Raw genomic sequence first — 22,096 nt, 5'->3', positions numbered from 1 at the left:
TCTCTCTCTCTCGCTGCTAAAACCGACTACCTACATTGCGACTACCGTGCGATAACCGTTAAAGAGGATTCTCCTCTTCTCTAGAATCTTTATCTATCCAACATAAAAGAGTATCGCTCTAGGATAACAATATTGTATCGATGTCAGGTTATTTATTCAATTCATAGAGCATCGTAATGCGAAAGGACTGGAAGGAAAGCATCATCGAGAAACTTTTTCTTTTCTTCTTTCTCGTGATACAAGGCAACTTGAGAAGGTTAATACGGGTCACATCGTGATTACCGATAAACCGAAAGGCTATTTCTTTCTTTCTTTCTTTTTCTTTCTGTCTGTTTCCGTCTCTCTCACTCGCTCTCTCTCTCTCTCTCTCTCTCTCTCTCTCTCTCTCTTGCTTTCTCTCTCTTCAGTGATATGCGTTATGTCGACACGCTTGTCACTTTAACGACGTCGATACTTGTCATCTCGCATTCTTTTCTTCCCCCTTTTCTTAGTTACCTGTCGCTCAATTCGATGCCATCTATTCGCGTGCACTCGTACGATACGATATGCAGTGTTATCCGACCGTAACGATCGTAGATCCAAAGACGATGAGAATCGATTCTCCGTGTTCATCGAATCGATTGCTTTATCAGTTAACGCTTTGAAATAACTATTGATCGATAGGTGCGATTGTGAGAAGGAATATAAAGCGAGTGAAGTTTAATGTTTACGACTGGTAAATAAACATTATTGAAACTGGTCAAGGTTATACGCGATAAATAATGTTCGAACAATTGAAAATATATAACAAATGAAATTGATCAATTTAACTATTACGTGTACTATCATATGAAAATTGCTCGATGATAGGGTAAGGTAGAAGTAAAAAAGAAAAAGGAGCAAACAAAAAAAGAAAAGAAAAGAAAAGAATGGAGATATGTATGCTATCATGGAGGCGATAAAAATCGAACAACCCGAACACGTAAAGCATTACCACCAAAGTCGAGGTAAGATCGCATGGTCGAACAACATCAATTTCGAGAGCGATTCCCAATGCTGTCGGAAGAGTCTCGAAAATTTCGAATGCCCGCGTAATCGAGGAGCCTCCTCGCGAGAAGAACGTAGAGAAGAGGGAGGGCAGGGTACGTAGGAGCATGCATCAGGGCCACCATGGCTTCCTCCTTCTTCTCATTCACTCCACTCTCCATCTTTTGCTCCTCCTTTTCTCCATCTTCCGCGATAATGATACCTACACGCTCCCGCTCGGTAATAATATTAATGGCCTCGTGTACCGGAGGGTCCGTTCGGCGGGCCCCGAACAAAAAGAGCAGAGAACGCCTCTTACGCGTAAGAGTATCTCGTAAGGAGAAGGAGAGAAATGATCGGTAAAAGGAGAAGGAGAAGGAGAGGAGAAGGAGGAAGGAGAAGAAGAAGATGCAGAAAAAGTCAGTATTCCTCTTCAAAATCTTTCGCCGAGAGCTTATCGCGTTTCGGGATTCTTGAAAGTTCGGTCAACCTCGATTTGAGTCACTGAAGAGAATATGGAAATTGTAAAGTTTGAATAATAAATAGTTCGACGTATCGGGAAGATGGCAAATCTTCTTTCTTGTCGAAATAATCTGAAAACCTGCAATTATCTTACCTTCCTGTTTGAAAGAGCTGCCTCTCTTACGTGCCTCTTGAATGAGGAAAGATGTACACGATGTTAAGATATTCCCCGCTATCGATGTAATAAATTGTTCCTCGAGCAACATAAGTAAAGAACTCTCAGACGAGCGATCGGGTGAATGAATAAAGCTACATCATCGGGACGATGAGTACGATAAAAATAAAAAGAGAGGTAGATCTCCGCCCCTCGCGCTTTCATATCGGCTATCGAACTTCGCGATCGAGCATTGCGGCCTTTTGAAAATTAAAATTCGCTCGTAACCTACCATCTTTACTTCTTGTAACTCATTCGACGTAGGTAATTAAGTTTGAGGTTTCCGATAGCTTGGCTACCATCACGTAGAATACAATTATCACGTTTCCGAGTAATTAACGATCCATTCTGCGAATAAAATTCTACTACGAAAGAGTTTCTTTTCTCTCCTCTCTTATCTATTAATTTGATGCTTCAATGATTCGTACAAAATTATTCATTCGCAATTTCGTCGATTTGTTTCTATCCTTTACTTTCCCATTATAAGACTTACAATTAGCCGCGTAAATAAATCGGTTAGCGATGCAGATCGAATCGATTTCTTTCGGCTTTGAATCGGTAGTGTTTGCGCGTGCTAGCAATATCGTCCGAGAAAAGATCATACCTTCGACCGCCCACGTAACAAACGATTCCACCGTGAAACGATCATTAATTACTACGTCGAGTTTCTATGAATCACTTTCATAGAACTTCCTCTCGTTTCGTCGAGCTGCTTAGTGAATCGAAGAGAGAGGTAAAAATCGTGCAACGCCTACGATTTATTCGAGTTGAGTCGCTTTTGCGCGGCCCCCTTTACGCTTCGCGAATTTTGAAAGTAACGTCGAGGAACGCGATGGAAAAAGAATTACGCAATCTTTCGCACCGGCGGATAATAAAACGCCGGATGGATCAAATGGCGGATCGTAAAAGCGAAAGGCTTAAAAATCTAATCGTGACGCCTTGCGTGCTAACGCGTTTATACATAGTACAAATACGCGTCGTCGATTATCATTTCGATCACTAATCAAACTTTATGAGGCGAATATAATTTCTACAAGTAATTTTTCTTTTTCCTCTTTCCTTTTTTTCCCTTTTCTTTGTATTTCTTTTTCTTTTTCTTCCTCTTCTTCTTCTTCCTTCTTTCTTGTTTATTTCTTTTTTTCTCTTTTCTTCTTTTCATACCGAGATTGAAAAATATCATTTCTTTAGAGATAAAATACGAAGTTTTACTCGTCAGTCGATGTATGTTTGCAGTATCTTTGACAACTCGGTAGCTAAGTGTATTTTCGAGATGTCTGACGACGTCGTTTGTTCAATAATTATACAGTCTGGTCTCGACGATAAAAATAACGAAGGCTCTAACTTGCGCTTTTTCACGCGAGCTGCAGACATGTTACGAAGAAAATAGGTATCTCTTATAAAGAATGAAACGTCATTTTTACCAACGTTCATCGCGAAAAAGAGAGAGAGAGAGAGAGAGAGAGAGAGAGAGAGAGAGAGAGAGAGGGAAAGAGAGAGAAGATAAGAAGAATAAGAAGAAGGAGAAGGAAAAAAAGATCGTTTTGTGTACTATGATCGATGCCTCGTGTCGATGTAAACGATCAATTCCACTTTCAATAATTATCACAAGTTCTTATTTCTTTTTGCATCGACGTTACATGCATTTTACTGACAATTACGAATAAGAATTCTTTCTACAGGTCGAACAGATCGTTCTTTCTGCAATTTTTTTTTTTTTTGTTACTCTAATACAATAGTAATTAGAGCGAGAGAAATGAAATGTTTACCTTTCGCGAGAGAATTTTCAAATTTCGTCGAAAACTTACGAAATGAACCAATCGATAACGATAACTCCATATTCGAGAGAAAGAGAAAGAGAAAGAGAGAGAGAGAGAGAGAGAGAGAAAGAGAGAAAAGTCGAGTTTCCGTAAAAAGCAGCTCTCAGAAATCGAATTAATTCGCGTGAGTTAAAGGCTGCGCACGTATAGAGGATATTTTTAATTAAAAGCTCTTTCACGGAAGACTCGTACTTTTTTTCACATATACGTACAAACAAATACGAAGACGGACATGGTGCGCGTATTCGAAGTCGATGGAATCGCGAGGAGGTAGGACGATCGTGGAGAGACTTCGTTAATCGCCACTTAATTACCACATCGATCGATTTAATCGGCTCGCACACGCTGCCAGCGTCGGAGGCAGCTGCGAATCGGTCGCCAAGCGAAATACACTTCCCTCCCAGCTAATTATGAAATCCTTTCGCGTACACATCTTTATCGTTCGCCCACGAGAATTTTTCTTTCTCTTTCAAGTATAGTATATATATATATATGGACACACCGAACGAGTCTTCGTGTCGCTTCGAAGATCACGCAAACAAAATATTTCTTTTAACGCGAACGATTCTCGCCCATTTCTCGTTTATCTTCTTTCTTCTTTTTGTCTCTCTCTCTCTCTCTCTCTCTGTTTCTACGTTTATTTTGACGAGGGTGGTCTCGCGCAAAATTTATCCGATAGCCGGACAGGCCATGCGTGCACCGGTAACCCGACGTTTAAAGCATTAGCAACATGCTCGTATATTCGTTCAGGTTGCGTTATAGAATCAATTTGCTAAATGGATAGGAAAGAAGATAGGAGCACGAGAGAAAGAGAGAGAGAGAGAGAGAGAAAAGGAGAGAAAGAGAGAGAAAGAGAAAGAGTGAGAAGTCGTGACGCGAGAAAACGACAGAAAAGGAAGGATACGAGGTGGAATAGAACAGATGGACGGGCGGAGAGACAACGCGTGGCCACTCCTTGATTTCACGCATGCGATGAGTCGCGTAGTAGATGGAAAGTCGCAGTACGACACGCGACCACGTCGCGTGCTTCGAGTCTGATTCATACTCACCGTATCGTTCTATAGTCTTTTTAATTAGCGACATTTTAAAGGTGAACCATTCTTTACCTATGGATGACCTATCCAAGTTACATGGTTTTCAACTTTGAAAATTCTAAAAGTTTTATCTCTCGATAATATACGATGTTTCATTTTTATATTTAGTTTTTAGAACATCGTGAACGTGTGCGAACGATATAACTTCTTGTTTACTATTTAGGATCGAACGTACCAGAGATCCAATTGTAATTGAACCATCATTATCGTTGAAATAATAATTGTAAGCATATCCGTCGAAAACTAAACGGTACTGTACCCCACGCACATGAATACATGCACGTTCCTTTTACCACCTACGTACATATAAATCAATTCCACTTATCTGCATGATCTTATCTTGCCTGCCATTACGAAAGAAAACGATCGATCTCTTATTAACGCGTGAACTCGATCGGATCTATTTGTGGTCGTCTAGCTAAACTATGAACGACATCACTGTCGCTCGACTCGATAATCCTAATGTCCATTATCGGTGGTATAAGTGAGAAAAAGAGAGAAATAGAAACCAGGAGCAGAACCAGAACCCGAAGGCACTCAGAGAGACTTTGTTAAGAGAATACCTGCAATTGATATTATTATATCCAGGGGCGTAGCTATTGGTATTTTAGAGTTGAAAGGTTTCTATAAAGGGAAGTCTTTTTAAAAATCGTAAAATATTCAGCGTGACAGCGTGACGACGACTTTTCGTAAAAAAAAATCTCGTAAAAAGCAAAGTTCAAAGGTCGTGGTTTACCTCGAGCATTTGCTAAACGATAATACCGTGGTCCGAGTTAACGTCAAAGAGAGATAGCTAGTCATCCATAGACCGATGTGTCCTCCTCCTCCTCCTCCTCCTCTTCCTGCTTACCCACCTCCTAACACTTGAGTCGACACAAATTGCCGTTATTTGCCTATCCCCTCTGTTCCTCTCACTTTCTCGAACGTCCTTTGCCTCATAGCTAGAGAAAATTTATAGATCATTTTTCCTCCCGGAAAATTAAAAATTTGTAGTGTTAACGTTGAACGACCGAAACGTTCCATAGATTAGAAAACAAAAAGAAATTGCGAAAAAGATTTCTCGTCCCGTTAGGTTAATTAAAATTATTAATTACACGGTATATAAGGATTCTATTAAAGGGAACATTTTTTTTCTTTTTTTCTCTTTCTTTCTTTTTTTTTTTTTTTATTGATATATCTCATAGACTATCTCCTCTAAGAGAGGAAAGAGAGTGAGACTCGAAGTTACCCCCCTCGAAGCAACGAGGACAGCTCTTGGTAGATGCACCGTAGCGAATTAGCGTTAGCCCCATAACACCCCCGCGAGCATTATCGTCTTGTTGGCCCTCGCAGTCTTATTTATGGGCCCTCGCCGTGTGCCGCGAATGCCTTCCCTCTACTTTCTCTCTTTCTCCACGTACCTAATGGGCATCCTATTAGCCGCGGCTGAACTCGCCGTACTCTGGTACTTTTCTAAGAACGGCTCTCTAATGTACCTTCGCTCTAATAGAATAATTCCTCGGCGCATTAGTCAGGTCTTGGCTCTAATCGCGATTGCAGAATTTATGCCGCACGCCAGAGAGAGGGCGAGCGGAGGAAAAAGGGCGAAGTGAGAGAGAAAGAGAGACAGAGAGAGAGAGAGAGAGAGAGAGAGAGAGAGAGAGAGAGAGAGAGAGAGCAAGTCTCGAGCGAACTACGGCTACCATAATAATTGAATTAAGTGAATGTCGCTTAATGACACTCGTTACATTACCTTACCGATCGTAGCCGAGTCGCAAGAAATCGCGAATGCAATCGCGATGTCACGAGCGCCCGTTCGGATAGAACGAACGAACCAAGGAACGAACCTCCTCCAGCGTAGCCGAGGTTGCTGCTGATGAAATACGATTTCGTCGTACTCGACGAGAGGATAATTGAAAATTATAAGCAGGGAGTGAAATCGTGACGCGGCACTAACGGAAATGCTCCGTGAACGTCTTAGCGCGTAGCGAGCTTAAGAAGAAGAAGAATCGAAAGAAGGACGGGATCGAGATGTGAGTCTTAACGAGAATCCTTTCGAACTGTACGACTCTCTCTCTCTCTCTCTCTCTCTCTCTCTCTCTGGTTTTATCTTTTTCTCGCGTACGGCTTGTCATTTAATTTGCCTCTAGGGATTTATGGCTTCTACGAGTTGCATGGCTAATGGACAAAGCGTTTTCCAGCGGTAGAAACAAAGCGGATCCCAGAGACCTCGCATAACTTGGAATAAGAAGGAGAAGAAATAGGAAAAATGTCGAAAGATTTTACAAAAGGATCTACGAAAGATAAAAGAGAGAACGCAGGCGAACGTGGTTCTCTTATAGGGAATCGCCTGGAGAACGAAGTGACTAGTGACTACTTTACTCCACCGTAGTAATTACAAAAAGATGCTTCTTGGTACGGCTTCCATTTGTACGGCTCGGTGTTATCCATCAATTCGGATTCCGCTTAATCGACTCTCTTCGAGGAACTCGTTGCACACTGGAGACTCGGAGGACTTTGACCGGAGGACTTAAGCAGCGGCATTTACCCCAGAGACGGGCGCGTATTGCTCGTTGCGTTTCGTAAAACCGGTAATAAGAGAGGAAATTGAGCTTGAGTCGAGTGAGCAACGAAGAGAGAAAGATGGATTCCTCGGACGATTCGATTCCAGTGAATCGCAGCCCGCATCGACGTAGCACGGCCTCCGTCCGCGACGAATCTTCACAGGGAAAAGGAGTAGGAGATAGAAAAGGAGAAGAGCATCGAGCGGTGGTGGTGATGTTGATGGTGGTGGTATCGGTGGTGGTGTTTGTGGTGTTTGTGGTGGTAGTGGTGAGGGTTAGAAGGGAAAGGAAAGAAGAGGAGCGTACGTGGAACTAATTTCTCCCAACGGATCCGGGCAGGAGAGAAGAAAAGGTAGTAGTAGTAGGCGCAACGTGACGTAGCGCCGAGGAAATTACGGTAATCACGAGCGGAGGATGTGCGAGAGGATACCTGGAAGAAAAAGAGACGGCAGCGGGAGGCTGCAAGTAAGAAGAGGAAATATTCTGGCGGTATCGGGACGCGACTAAAAGGGGGAATCGAAGGGACACGCGATACTACTCTACGATGCGCCGAGGGATAGGTCCAGGAGGTAGTTCGAAAGAAAGAAAATTTTAGCCTTGAGCACCAGAACGTGTACACGTAGGTAGGTAAACGCGAACAAGAAGGAAAGTGGACGGATCGACTTGAACATACGCGTGCCTTAGCTTTGAAAGAAGGAGGACGAGAGAGAGTGTGTGTGAGAGAGAGAGAGAGAGAGACAGAAAGAAAAGAAGATGAAAGAAGATGGAAGACACACCGAGGCGAGGCGAGGGGAGAGAAATCACAGGGATTAGCGTGTCGCTGCCATGCGAACGGGTAATCCCGCGCTAATAGCGAACATTTCCTCTGCTGGTAAGTGATGTCGTTGGTATCGTAAACGTAAACAGAGCAGCAGCCACTCGTAACTCTTCCGCCGGCTCGTTAGTCGACGGCAGCGTCGTGGTACAGTACGTTCCGCGCATTTAAATGCCGTTAATGACCCTTTACTTCTCGAAAGACGTTGCTCGCTAGTTTCGCGGACGCTAATACTTTCATTCGTCCGTCCTTCGTTGCAAAGAGTGTCCGATTAAAGAATCTTGGATACGTTTGGTAATATCGGTTGGTTGACTGTCTTTTACTTTACCTCTTCGTTCTACATCGTCGAGTCGTTGTCGTCGAGACGACAAGCAGCAAAGAAATTGTAAAGTCGTTTCCGGGATCGCGGAACGTAAGTACGACAATGGAAGAATTCTTGGTAAGCTGCGGAAAGCAAAGCACGCGACGCGGTGCTAAGAAACATAGCTACTACGTTTTCATAGGTATTAACGTATGCATGCATATACGTACAATGTATATACATATATATACAGGTACATACACTTTCGTAGTCGTAGACGTTCTTACAGTCGGCGATTCCGCGATGGAGCTACAAGCGGTGCACGTGGCACATGAATCACGGGACATTTGTACCCGCTAGCGAATTACGTTTCCCAAGAGTCACTCCACAGCAACGGGTATGGCGACATCGCGAGAATCTAGGAATGTAGATTCTCCGTTGAAAGATACCAACGCTTTGTACCCACGTAATGTTAACCACGCCGACGTACGATCCATCATTAAGCAGCCTACGTATGCCTCTGTAGCTTTCCTCGCTAACGATAAACAACATTCAAGATTGAGACTCCGATCGAGCCGGAAGTGGAAGCTATTGTAAGTTTGCAAACGATCGTTATAGACAAAGGACTTGCGATAGTGTTAACGAAGCAACGATTTGCTCGATCCTGTAGATAGGTGGGCTCGTTTTAAGATGTAATTTCTCTCTCTCTCTCTCTCTCTTTCTTTGAATTATTCAACATATAAACATAAGGAAAGCTCGGTGATGCTTCTTACATCTATGCGATTTCTCCCGTCTCGAACGAGAAAGGATCTCGCGAGACGTCCAAAGAGACCGGAAGATTTATCGTAGAGAACTTGGTCGATTCGAAGCGTTACCATCTAATGGAGCCGATAGAACTAAATTAGTCATGGTCGATCGATGATTGCGGGAATGGCGCGGGACGTTGTGAGAATGGTAAAAGTACCATAATTTCCTTGCTCTCGCGCAGGATGCGCGCTCGGCGTTGTCGCAAAATACAGTGATTTATCGACGAACAAAGAATCGACGTAGGAAGGATCGCATCGAAGCCGTCCGTCGTACCGTTATTTATGCGTAACGTAACGTCCGTTATTAAAAAACAGATTAAAAAATAAAAATAATAATAATAATAATAATAATAAATAAATAAAAAATATAAAAGAGAGTAAAAAAAGAAAAATTTGCCGTGGTTTCACATCGTCGTTCATGATAGCAGCTAATTCGATGGTAAACTCGGAATGTATATCGCACCGCAACCGATTTCCACGATATTGCGCCATTAAAAGTCGTTGCCCGTGTAGGAGAATTTGCCACGTCTCTACGACATTTACTAGATCGAAAGTCTATCGAGTAGTCTTGTCTGAAAAGATTAATCTATCCATTGCCAATGAGTAATAACCCATTATTAGTTATGTACGATGTGTCTACTTATAAGCCGACGAGCGCCTTCCAATAATAAGAAACCTAATGGTACACCCTACCGCGATCAATTCTTAAGAGTGGTTTTTGCGAAATCAACTCGATCAAGATTAGTCTTTTTTCACTTTTTTTTCGTTTTCCTTTTCCATTCTTTCTTTCTTTTTAATCCCCCTATGAACATCTTCTTTCCGATGGATCACTCAAAATGACGATCGAACGAACGTCATCTCTCATACGTTATATAATCATATCTAATTAAGAACGAAGCTGGTGAAAGAAAATTCAAATACTAATCGATATACTATATATCCAATCGACAAAGTTTAGAACCGTAATTAAAATTTAGGACCTTACCTTTTAAAAAGGATCTTGGATTGAGCACGACTATGGAAGAAAAAGAAATATAGGGAGAAGGAAAAAGAGAAGAAGAAGAAGAAGAAGAAGAAGAAAAAGAAGTAGAAGTAGAAGAGGAAGAAGAACAAGGAGAACAAGAAGAACAAGAAGAAGGAGAATCAAGGATGAATTTATAATGATTCTAATGTACGGAGGATGCAGCTTCCTAGAGAAGGCTTGTTGGATGCACGCGTAGGTGCGGTTCTTCGCGGATGTATCGTGATGGTCCCTCCCTCCCCCGCCCCCATCTATCGCCATCACCACCACCACCACCACCATCACCACCACTCTGTCCTCCTGATCCCTCTTAACTTTTCTTCCTTCTGTTCTTAGGCCGATCAGATCCATACAAATGCAATCACGACGTTACGTTGGAGATGAGGACACGGTGGACCGCGTTGTATATACGTCGTTCTCTTAGCAGCCATCCTTCGCTGATTCCGATGATCGTTTCTCCTCGCACAATCGCAAGAGTCGTCTTCGTCGTCGTCGTTGTTGTTGTTGTTGTCGTCATTCGATCTCACATTAATATCATCTTTAACGACTTTTTGTCATCACCTCGCGACGAACGGAGTAACGTGTCCTTCATTCTCTATGTGATTTATACGAAATACCATCTCTACAGAATAGATGCATCAGCAACAGACATCGTAAAAGAAGTAGAAAAGTACTTCGTGGTAATCTTAAAGCTTACTCAAGAAAGAAGGAAAAAGAGAAGGAGAGAATAGCTAAGATATTATTATAGTTATCGGCATATGGCTATTATCCGTCTCGCTATTTCATTCTTTTCTTTCTTCTTCTTCTTCTTCTTGTTCTTCTTCTTCTTCTTATTTTCAGAGCACGCGTACTGCATATTCATGCGTGACAGTTTGCTTCATGGTACACATCACGTATTCGATATATCGCAACGCGACGTGCTCTTTAAAGAACACGATTTGATTGCGCCTTATTTGTTTGATTTAACCGGCCTTAATAAGGTAATAAATAATTCAACCGATTTACTTTTCCATGCCGCGACGTGGAATTTATAACGTACTGCGAGGCGATTGGTTTGAGGAAGGAGTGAAATAAAAAAGAAGGAAATAGAGTAAAAAAAAAAAAAAAAAAAACAAAAGGAGGAAAAAAAAGAAAAAGTCAAAGAAAAGAGATCAGAGAGCCTGGCAGTAACTGTCCGGCAAGGAAATACAAACATCGAAAGGTTTTACATCGTGCGGCAATAGTTACCTCGAGGTGAGCGCGTATACTACTACTATGGGGATATGGTAGGTATAAAAATTAATAATTGCGCTGGAGAAGGAAGATGTAAGTATTAATGGACATAGTCACAGCTCATTGCTTCGATGTTTTCATTACAAACGGTGGACGCTGTTGAAAGAATAATAAAAAATATGGCTTTCTTGCCGACTCGTCGTTTTCCTAAAATATGTTCGGATATTAAAATGAGAATTTAATAGACGAAGGACGAGGATGAAAGAGAGAGAAAGAGAGAGAGAGAGAGAGAGAGAGACAGAGGGAGGAAAGAGAACAGAGAGGGGAAAGGACGATGAACGTTTTATGTATTTTAACGAGTACTCCGCGAAGATTTATCTATTCGTAGAAATCACGCGGAATCTGCGGCTGCCTCGAATCGATCGTATCGACTGATTTATCGACGAATCGAACCTTATTCTAACGCTTGGACCATTCCACGTGACTTTTATCAAATGCGAATATTATATTCGATGAGTGGTAAAAGATTTGCGGTAGAATTATCGTAATTCTCTTCTTCGTTTCTACGGGAAGTATACTATTATCGATTATTTATCAAGCGATTAGAGATGTGGAAGAGAAAGACAAAAAGAAAAAAAGAAAGAAAGAGAGAGAGAGAGAGAGAGAGAGAGAGAGAGAGAGAGAAAGTAGTTCTCCTTCGTTGGAGACGAAACGTTAGGTAAAAAGGTGGATTCTCAGAATCGTCGGCAAATCGTTTATCTTCACTTGACTGAACTCGCGTTGATTTCAAATCAATTACAACTTTCCTTCTTTCCATGCTCGTCCTCTTTTACCTGTCCACCTGTCCATGTAAGTAGAGGTATACATTGGTAGCTACATACCGAGGCAAAGAACGGACAATGGGTGGCAAGGAGAAACGAAATGCAAAGAAGACTCTTTAAGCAAGAGGAGAGAGAGAGAGAGAGTGAAAGAACGTAATTCGGACTCTTCTCACGCTGCGGTTAAAAGCTTTTCTGACTCGGTCTTTAAAGTACTCGTCGGAGAAGTGTAATACGTGCGAAGGCAGTGGGGCTCTCGTTCAAGCGTGCGAGGGAGCGCGTCTCCGTAACACGAAGCTATGCAACGGCCGTTGCTTCTGCAACTCCAAGAGTCGACTAATGAACACAAAACATGTCAACAGCCGTGGGAAGTCGGTGGAGCCAACAGCGGAGTTTCTCGTTCGGCCAGTGTTTGCTCTCTATCGAGGAAGCCAGAAAAGCGAACTACTTAACGGGAACGCTGCTGCGTCGTGCCATGCCGTTAAACTCGCTCTCTAGTCAACTTCCCTCCGATCTTTTACCTCTACTTTTTTCTCTTTTTTCCCCCCTTTTACCTTCCTTAAACGATGTCTTTTCTTTTCTTTCTCTCTCTCTCTCTCTCTCTCTCTCTCTCTCTCTCTCTCTCTCTCTCTCTTTCTCTCTCTCTCTTTTTTTCTCTTTTTCAACGATCGCTAGGTCTTTCATTGTTCGAGTTATTATTTTTTATTCGAACATTATAACGTTAGATTTATTTTCTCTTTGATATTCTATGGAAAACTAGCATCAAAAATATTTGTATGTATATATGTATTTACGCATCTCCGAAGAATATTGTGAAATTATCGTGAACTTAGGCTACTGATAAAGCCCATGTCAAGTCTAATCAAAAGAAAAATAAAGAAAGAAAGGAAAGAACAAAAAAGAAAGAAGAAGAAGTAAATGAAAGGGATAGAAATGACTCGATAAAAATCGATAAATCGGGCAAAGTAAAATAGTCTGCAAAGAACGACACAAAGTACGACACAAAGAAGTACTCGCGAGAGTCTCTCGGATAATGCAACGTGGAGAAGAGGTAGGTGGGGTAACGGGAACATAATGAGCGCTCGGTGGACGTACGTCACCGTCCACTCGCGAGAGGGAGAACAATGCCATTCGGTTTCTTCTCTCACGCAGAAACGGTCGGGTAAGAGGCAGCGACCAAGCAGCAATCCGTGCTTCCGCATCCTCCTTCGCCAAGCTTTGCCGATCGAAACGACGGAGGTCGTCGTACTTGTATCCTCGTCGATAAAACTTCCTCTTTTTGGTGTCAACCATTTCATCCGAAAGTTTTGATTAACGGAACGTTCGAATTTTATTACGTATCTCGCGATGGTAATCGTTAATTTAAAAAAAAAAAAAAAAAAGAAAGAAAAGAAGAAGAAGAAATGAACAGAAAACGCAGGAATAAGAAAAATCATCGTCGTCGGGGATCACAGGGATCATTTTTTCGAGAAAGGTACCAACGAATGTCGCTTTTGAAATGGAAGAAATCCGTGCGTAATAAAAAGAAAGAAAGAAAAGGTGGAAGAAAGAAAAAAAAAACAGCGCGTTGACCAAGAAAAAGGACCCCTCTTCTTATTCTTCTTCTTCTTCTTCTTCTTCTTCTTCTTCTTCTTCTTCTTCGTGTGCCACCGGTAGAAATAATCGTTCCGCCAGGCGTATCTCTCTGCGGCTCGTAAATATCATCGAAAGTATGATACCGCTTGCGCTCCTACGATCCGGCCTGTAAAACCTGATTGTGGCTAACGATAGCCGCGAACATGCTATTCAATAATCCTTGGCCTTTACCGTTTCTAAAACGAGGAAGGTACCTTTCGTGATTTCATCAATGTCTCGAATGAAGCTCACGATCGCGTGGATTTTACGTCTCTATGAAACGTCGATAAATACGTCCGAGAGAACGAATGTCGTCGTTGATAGATCGTGATCGATCGTGATGTACGCGACATCGAGAATCGAGTTTCTTAAGAGCCGAACTGATCGACTTTGCTAAGGAAAAAGTAAAGGAAGTAATTGAGATTTATAAAAAGTCCAGCCAGCCTGATACAATTCATAGAGTATCATTTATCAATGTTGTATTGAGTATTAATAAGGAGAAAATATTCTAACAAAGTATCGTTTTATCGAACGAAGAATGTTAAAGACGTTCTGTAATAAGCATGGACGGTTCTCTCTATTCGCACTACAACATCTCTCGTGTTCTCTGTCGGAATTGTTGATAGCGCACATAGAAGCGCATTCAGTGAACGTGTAAACTGGTTAAAGACATCCCTTGAATTCTTAGTGGCTTATATACCGACGTGATATCACATCGTTTTCGTCCTTTCTTCGATGACGATTCAAACGTTCCTTCCTTCGAAGTAATCTCAAACGAGTCAAAGAATTTTTACATTTTTTTCTCTAAGCTGATCGTTCCACGCGATACGAACTAGGCGCCTGCATTATCTTGTTTTATCGCCTTGGATACATTGAAATTCATTAAGACCGTCATTGAATGTAAAATATAAAACGACACGCTCTAATGCAACGAAATCAAAATAACAAAGAAGGAAAAAGGTAAATCGAGACAAAGAGGATGCTGATTATAATTAAGAGAGAGAGAGAGAGAGAGAGAGAGAGAGAGAGAGAGAGAGAGAGAGAGAAGAAAACGTTAAAAGTACATGAAGTCAATAACTGTATGACCATTCTAAGTGTACCCGTGCAATAATCACCCATTTCCATTTATATTATTAATCGATATTGATAACATAATTTAGATTCATAATTTTACTGCATGTAACTTAATTTGTATCGTTTTTCCCTTTGAAATTCTTCGTATGAAACCAAATATACCCTGAGTAGAGTAACCGTGGGACCGCAAGAGGCATCGTGTATGAATCGCGAAGAAAAGAGAAAAAGAACGAAAGAAAACGAGTATGCGTATATAGAAGACGCCAGAGTACCATAAGCAGATATCTACTCGCTATAATTAAACTCTTCAATGGTAATAGAAAGAAGCGACCGTTTCGTGGCAAGTAATCGCGTCGTGTAATCACAAACGTGTCGTGCGAAAGCCGAGCTTCTCTTAATGAGCCAGACGGTGTCGCAAATATTTGAAGGAAAAGCGGTGAATAACCTTTGGTAAGTGGATAAATCGAATAACCATTAATAGTCGATTAGAGAAAGGTGCAAACCGCATCTTCTTCTCCGCGAGATTTCTAACACGCCGTGAGCCGTTGACCGATACCGATCTTCACTACCGAAGATGTACGCATAAATTTCTATCTCGATTATCCCGATCTCTGTTCATTAAAACGTCGGTACCGATAGAGTCATTAGAGGAAATTTAATGAGCCTACGAAATACGACGAATAAATATCAAACGTTTGAATTCCAACCCAGGGACTTCTCTTACGATCAAACGCATCCGATTTATACTCTAATCTACGAAATAGATTTTATTTTATAGTCATGTACTTGTAAAGATAAAAAAGACGAGAGAACCTCTCACTCTCTCAGTATTTTTTTTATTTCCATTAATTTTTTTTCTCCTCTCTCTCTCTCTCTCTATATATATATATATATATATCTCCCCCCTCCCTCTCTCTCTCTCTCTCTCTGTGTGTCTCTCTGTCTTTCTCTTTCTCTTTCATTTCGTTCTCACTCGATACACGTTGTAGTTGCAACACACTAGCGATACGATAGGATGCATCGGGAGAAAGAGTAGAGGATCGTATCTCATACGTTCTTCTCTTTCCTTCGGTTCTCCTCTCAGTAGATATCGCTCTCATACATTTTCATTCGACTTTAGCGCTCACGAGACGAAGAAAAAGAGATGGAAGCAAGGAAGAAGGGTAGAGAGAAAAAGAGAGAGAGGGAGGGAGAAAGAAGCGAACGAGTGGTACAGCCGCATCTCTTACGAGTATCTCCTAATAAGGAGCTTTCTCTCTACTAACACCCCTTTATCGTCCGTATACTAATCGCAACGGCCTTACTAGGACACGCGATAGACTCACGGAATACTAAGTCTTCCTGTCTTTCTCTTCTCTTCTCTTCTCTTTTCTTTATATGTACGTACTTACTTACTTACATACATACATACACATGTCGTCATTTCAATTGGTTATCTCGGTGGACAAGCGATAATACGTTCTAAACCTAGAAAAATATAAATATTCATGGATATAGAGAAAATAAGTAATAGAGAAGATAAGGGGTTGAAAATAGGGGTGCTTACAAGCGAAAAGTATATTCCACATTGTGGTTATAACTGATTAACCTACGCTCGTTATAACTGATTTATGTTTAATATAATTGCGACAGCATTCTCGGAACTTGTTGGTCGTACCAAAAAGTCCTGGGTGATGAATGATGGTCGATGGTAGTAACCGCGTGTCCGGTTCTGGAGAAGGAGAGGAGATGATGATGGGAGAGAAAAGCGGATGCGAACGAAGAAGGATGAGGGTTGGTCCGTTAGGACGAAGCTCGAACTTATCACGAGGACTTCGGTTGGTCCATCGTTTCTGCGAACTTTGGAGAAGCTTTGTAAGGATACGGCCAAAGTTTCAGCATCTCTCTCTCTCTCTCTCTCTCTCTCTCTCTCTCTCTCTCTCTATCTCTCTTTCTCTTTATCTATCTTAGTCTAAAGCAAGTTCTTTTCTACCCTGTAATCATAATTAATCATATGACAGGATCAACGGCGATCCTATGGTACAAATATTCTTATCGAGTCACGTGATGTTCTAGAGACGAGGCGCCAGTGATCAAGCTACGGAACTTTTTTTTTGCCCAAGCTTCTTTCATCCTTTTTTTCTTTCTTCTTTTTCGTCGAAGCTTGGCTTTAACTCGGCCAGCTCGAGCAGCTCACCTCGAACGAGCGAATACGAAGAACCCGCTGTCGGGATGATGAATTACTCAGCTCGTTTTCTATTTTCGTCAAAGTGCATCGGACACGCTATGCATAAGCGACGTTATGTTGACGGGAAACACAAAGGGCTTCTCTTCCTCGTATTGGCCAAAGCTCTCTGTCTACGAATTTTCCAAGCTCGGAAACTTCCTTAAGGCGTTATTCGCCTAATCCTGTTGTACGTGTACGTACGTAGACATATGTGTATGTGTGTGTATGTCTCTGCGTATGTGTATATATATATCTACGTATATATGTACAAATATGCTCGCAGATGTAGCTGAACATCCGTGCTCTCGACGAGTCGATGACATCAGAGGTCAGTCGACTACTTAACCTCCCTATTTTCCATAGTGCGCTCAATTAGCACAAAACCAAGCGGCAACGATGTACAAGAGCTAAACTTTCTCGTTTTTCTGTCGAGCGGCGTATTCAACACAAGCACACGTGTATACGTGTCTGTTAATTGTTAATATCGTGCTTGACGCCACACGACGTCATGGCTTCTATAAGAACGATCGGATAAAAGGAAAATCATCCAGGATTGACATTTAGCCAATGTCCTTCGAGAATCGATCGAAAATTCTTTTTGTCCTGAACAATAAAGAAAATGCTCTCGGAGAAAATGTTAACATCGGCCATTTAAAAGTAATCAATCGTGACTAAACTGACCTTTGGAGGTTTATTACTTTTATCCTTCCCAACCCTTTTCTTCTCTCTTCCCCTTAAATATCAGTTTCGCCAACCTTGAACTTACGTTTTAACGTTCACCAGAGAAACGTTTGACCGTCACCTTATATCTTATTCAACACATATGTACAATATGTAGATAGATACTTATATAAATATCCTGATCCTTGTCCTATTGTCTATAACTACCATATCTCATAATATAATCGCGTGTGTAATATTCATTAATACCTTCCTAATTGGTAAACATGAAAAAAAAGAAAACAGAAGGAAAAGGAAAAAGAGAAAGAAGAAAAGAAATTGCGAGAAAAATAAGACGCCAAGGAAAGATTTGTCACAACGGATACGAGATAAGTCGCTAATGGCAATCTTTATGTAAAACACAGGACAGCCTACTAACGGAAGCCTGTACCAGCCGAGCTTATCGAAAGTTATTTACGTCGCGGTTTGGTGGCCGTACCAGGACGACTCGACTGCTACCCAAAATTCACGCCCACGCGCTACAACGGGAGCACCTGGTGCACTTCGGACTAACAAGAGCGAAAGCGAGGAGCTGACAAAATGAGATTCCGATAAGCCTACGCACGCGCAACACGGTCTCCCAATGGACGTTCATTGCACCTTCATTGTACGTCCGGATGGGCTGCTATTCATCGAAAGAACCATCTATCTTCTCTCCATTTTTTTCTTTATACTTATATACTTATCTTCTTCTTCTTCTTTTTCTATTCTTTTTATATTCTTGCTTTCAATTCGTTATCACGTGATATCTGGCTCGATGACATAACGTTGAAGAAAATATACAAAAAATTGCTTAACGCGATATTTCAAAAAAATCGATCCATCCAAAAGAGATCTCGATAACTAGAAAAACAATTTTCGTCGGATGGTATCTTATCTTGTTTTTTTTTTTTTTTTTTTTTTTTTTTTTTTTTTTTTTTTTTTTTTATTATTTCTTTTCTTTTTCTCTTGTATTTATTATAGCGAGCATCTTCTTTCCGATGATCCGAACAGCACGCTTGAGAAACGACTTCGAATAGGAAGAACTCGATATTCACCAACGGAAATCTCGAGCGTCTAGCCGCACCCACCACTAAATCATAAGACATTACTACCATTGTGTTCACAATCAGTCGTAATATCCACCGCCAGAGCGTGCACGTAATCCTATGGCAGGACTTATGGCGATCGGTCGAGCTCTACCTTTTTCCCTCTCTCTTTCTCTCTTTCTCTCTCTCTCTCTCTCTCTCTCCCCCCTTCCTCTCTTTTTCTCTCTTTCATTCGTATCTCAGAGTAGGATACGTGTAGTAAAGTAAATATTTTGAGTGCCGCTTTCGAGACTTCGAAATATCATGCGATTTCTCGCGCATCCATTGCGGATTATCATTCTCCATGGTATCAAGCTCTAAACGCAGGAACTCGATATATTATACATAGATCGAGAATGGAGTAAAATGGATATTAGTTCTCTGCGTTCTCTTCGAATTCTTAAAGTATATTTGGAAAAAAATCTGTATATGGGAATATGTCGTCGAATGCTCATTCCCGGTCTCTCTTTCCCTGTGGACGATAGGAGGAACATAACGGGCGCGATGATGATAACGCGTAAACAGATAAACGAGTATATGTTCGTTGCACGTGACCGCCCACCAGCCGAGAATCACCGGGTGATTCGCTCGATCCAAGGGCGTCTATTCGTTCGCAAAACGATCGCAAACGAACGTCCTACGTTGAAACGCGTTAATATTTTATTTAGAGATGGCAACGGACCGAGTTAAACCGAGATACCACATCGAGCCTATATCTCGAATGTTCTTTTATACTTATTTCTTCGCAAAGTTTATATTACGTTTTTTACGACATTTTTGTTTCCTCGTCATTTCTCTTTATCCTAACCGATCATCGGTATCGTCGAGTTTAAAGAGATAATCATAGCGATAGATATCGTGCAAATAAAAAATTTTTCGTTGTTTCATAGTTGTTTTTATGTTTACATTCGATGCAATAACTCGTATGTAATTGTTAATATTACATTCGATCGTTTTCTACTAGAGAATGTCATAATGAAGTGATTTTCTAAATGAAAGTGATCAGGATATAAAGAGATTCGGACTTGGAGAAAGAGACGTCGGCTATCGCAGAGTCATCGCGAGAAAGGCGCGAGAAGGTGGCAGTGACCGATTGCACGAAACGACTATCCCTTCCTCCTACGAGGGCCGTGCCGTGCAGTGCGATAACGTTGTCGGGGAGGCCGCGTCGTCGACCAAGCGCGAAGGCCACCGAGCCACTTCGTATTCTCAACGGACGACAGAGAGAGAGAGAGAGAGAGAGAGAGAGAGAGAGAGAGAGAGAGAGAGAGGTTTCTTCCTCAACTTTTCAAAATACATCAGCTTTTTATCATTTCGTATAATCAAAACGCGTCTTCGTCGCTTAATAAAACTACCTTTTACCTAGGACGAAAATGTAAAGAATTTATTGCCACTTTTTTTCATATCGTTCAAAGAGCAAAAGATTACGGTCAAAGAGAAAGAGATATTTTTATCAAAGAAAACGAGTTAATCGGGGATACAGATATTAATCTCGGGTATGGAAAGTAAAATTACTTTCGTACAATTTCACAGTTTCTTCGTCGGCAATCGCAAACTCGAACTCGAACTCGATTATTATCGTATAGTTTCGAGACTCACGAGCCTGCTTCGAAAGTAGAACTAGATATAACGAGAAATATTCACTCGTCGAATGTAATAACGTTTATCCTGATTCCGTCGATTTATGGGTACTACTTAAGATTTTAAATAATTGATACAAGAAAATCTCAATGAAACGAAACCGAATGGAATATCGAACGTTGTCCGTGCTCGGAGCTAAAGGTAATGACGTTTCTGAGTTTTGTAGGAGGAAAGGGGTAGGCGGGAAAGGGGAAGGGAGAGAAAAGGGAGAGGTTCGATTAGTTCCCGCCTTGCCCAATGCCTTGGGACCGTTTGATTTATGGCCCAAAATGTCGGCCTGCCGTTTTATTCGAGAAAAGAGAAAAAGGGTGGAAAGAGTAAGGGTGAGGAAGGGGAAAAAGATCATAGGCTTCACTTCTCCCGCGTGTATGCATCGAGAAAGGAAAGAGAGAATGATAGAAAGATAGAAAGAGAGAAAGATAGAAAGAGAATCTAGTTAAACGAGTTTAAACAAACGATAATTGTCGGGCTAGACTCGCGATTACGATCGTCAACATTTTCCACGTATTCGTGCAGCTTCCGTTTGTCGGTCCCAGAACGAATAGTCCGTTTCTCTCTCTCTTTCTCTCTTTCTCTTTTCTCGTTCTTTTGGTACCGGTTTCTTACGTATCGTCGATTTCCTGCTGCCACTCTTGACTCTCCGACCAGTCGCCTGTCGCCTGTCGCATTGCCGCATATTTTTGCTCCTTTTCAAACGTGCGAACCAGCTTCCTCCATCCGTCCTCCCCATTCTTCTATCTTTCTTTCCCCCCTCCCCCTTTCCCCCTTTCCTACGACTATACCCGATAACCGCTTCTTCGCGGAAAAAGTCGTGCGGTCTCTTTTGCACCTCTCCATCTATATAGGATTTCACGGGTTCGATACAAAAAAAGAAAGAAGAAGATATAGAGAGAGAAAGAGAAGGGTTGGACGGACGAACGTAATTCTGATCGGCCGAACGCGCGTATAATACTGATTGAAATTGACTAACGTAAATCGAAAGATCGACGTCTTCGCTTCGTCGATGGCTATATAAATCGGCACTTAACTTGTCTTCGGAGGTCTACTATAATTTAACCCATCTAGCTCTTTCTCTTTCTCCTACGAACTGTAGCAATCGTATTCGAACTAGTTACGATTACAATTATCTTTTGCTTCACCTCTTTCTTCCTTTTTCCTCTCTCTTTTTTTTTTTTTTCTGTAGAAAATCCTGCTACAGGACAATACCCTAAGACAAAGAATGAATAAATTCATCTTACTATAGTAAGCAATTTGCACTGGGAAATATCAGGATGGTTCCTCTTTCCTTGGCATTATCCTCGGTCCATCACGAAGGAATACATCCTATCGACGTACCATCAGCCATAACTCAATTTTGATTTATTCCTTCGAAACGATTCCACTTTCATCTTTCTCCTTTCTGTCTGCATCATCAAAGGAGATGGAGCCAACCTCGTTTTTCCCTGCTTGTAACTATCTTAACCCGTTGCAATTTCTTACGTAATAACGAATAAAAGAAAAAGGTATCGATCGAACGAATTCACACAGAATCATCGGCACGTAATGCCGGTTTGCAGGTCCGCCGCGTAACAGGCCGCTCCTTGGCTCCCTCTTCTCCCTATCTCCTCTCTCTCTCTCTTTCTCTCTCTGGCTTTCTTGAATCATCGTGCGTGCGAGACCTCCAGCAC

The 22,096-nt window shown here is 41.6% G+C and overlaps 1 protein-coding gene across 3 annotated transcripts in view; it reads right to left on the bottom strand.

The window, feature by feature from the left end:
- The window catches only part of LOC122637604 (UPF0489 protein C5orf22 homolog), a 428,365-nt gene that overhangs the window by 170,684 nt on the left and 235,585 nt on the right, over positions 1-22,096 (bottom strand). The gene's annotated exons all lie outside the window — the stretch shown is intronic.

Source organism: Vespula pensylvanica, chromosome 2 (assembly GCF_014466175.1).
Source record: "Vespula pensylvanica isolate Volc-1 chromosome 2, ASM1446617v1, whole genome shotgun sequence".
In the NCBI taxonomy this organism is placed as follows: domain Eukaryota; kingdom Metazoa; phylum Arthropoda; class Insecta; order Hymenoptera; family Vespidae; genus Vespula; species Vespula pensylvanica.
The sequence above is the reverse complement of the archived record's forward strand: the minus strand, read 5'-3'. Positions and strand labels throughout refer to the sequence as shown.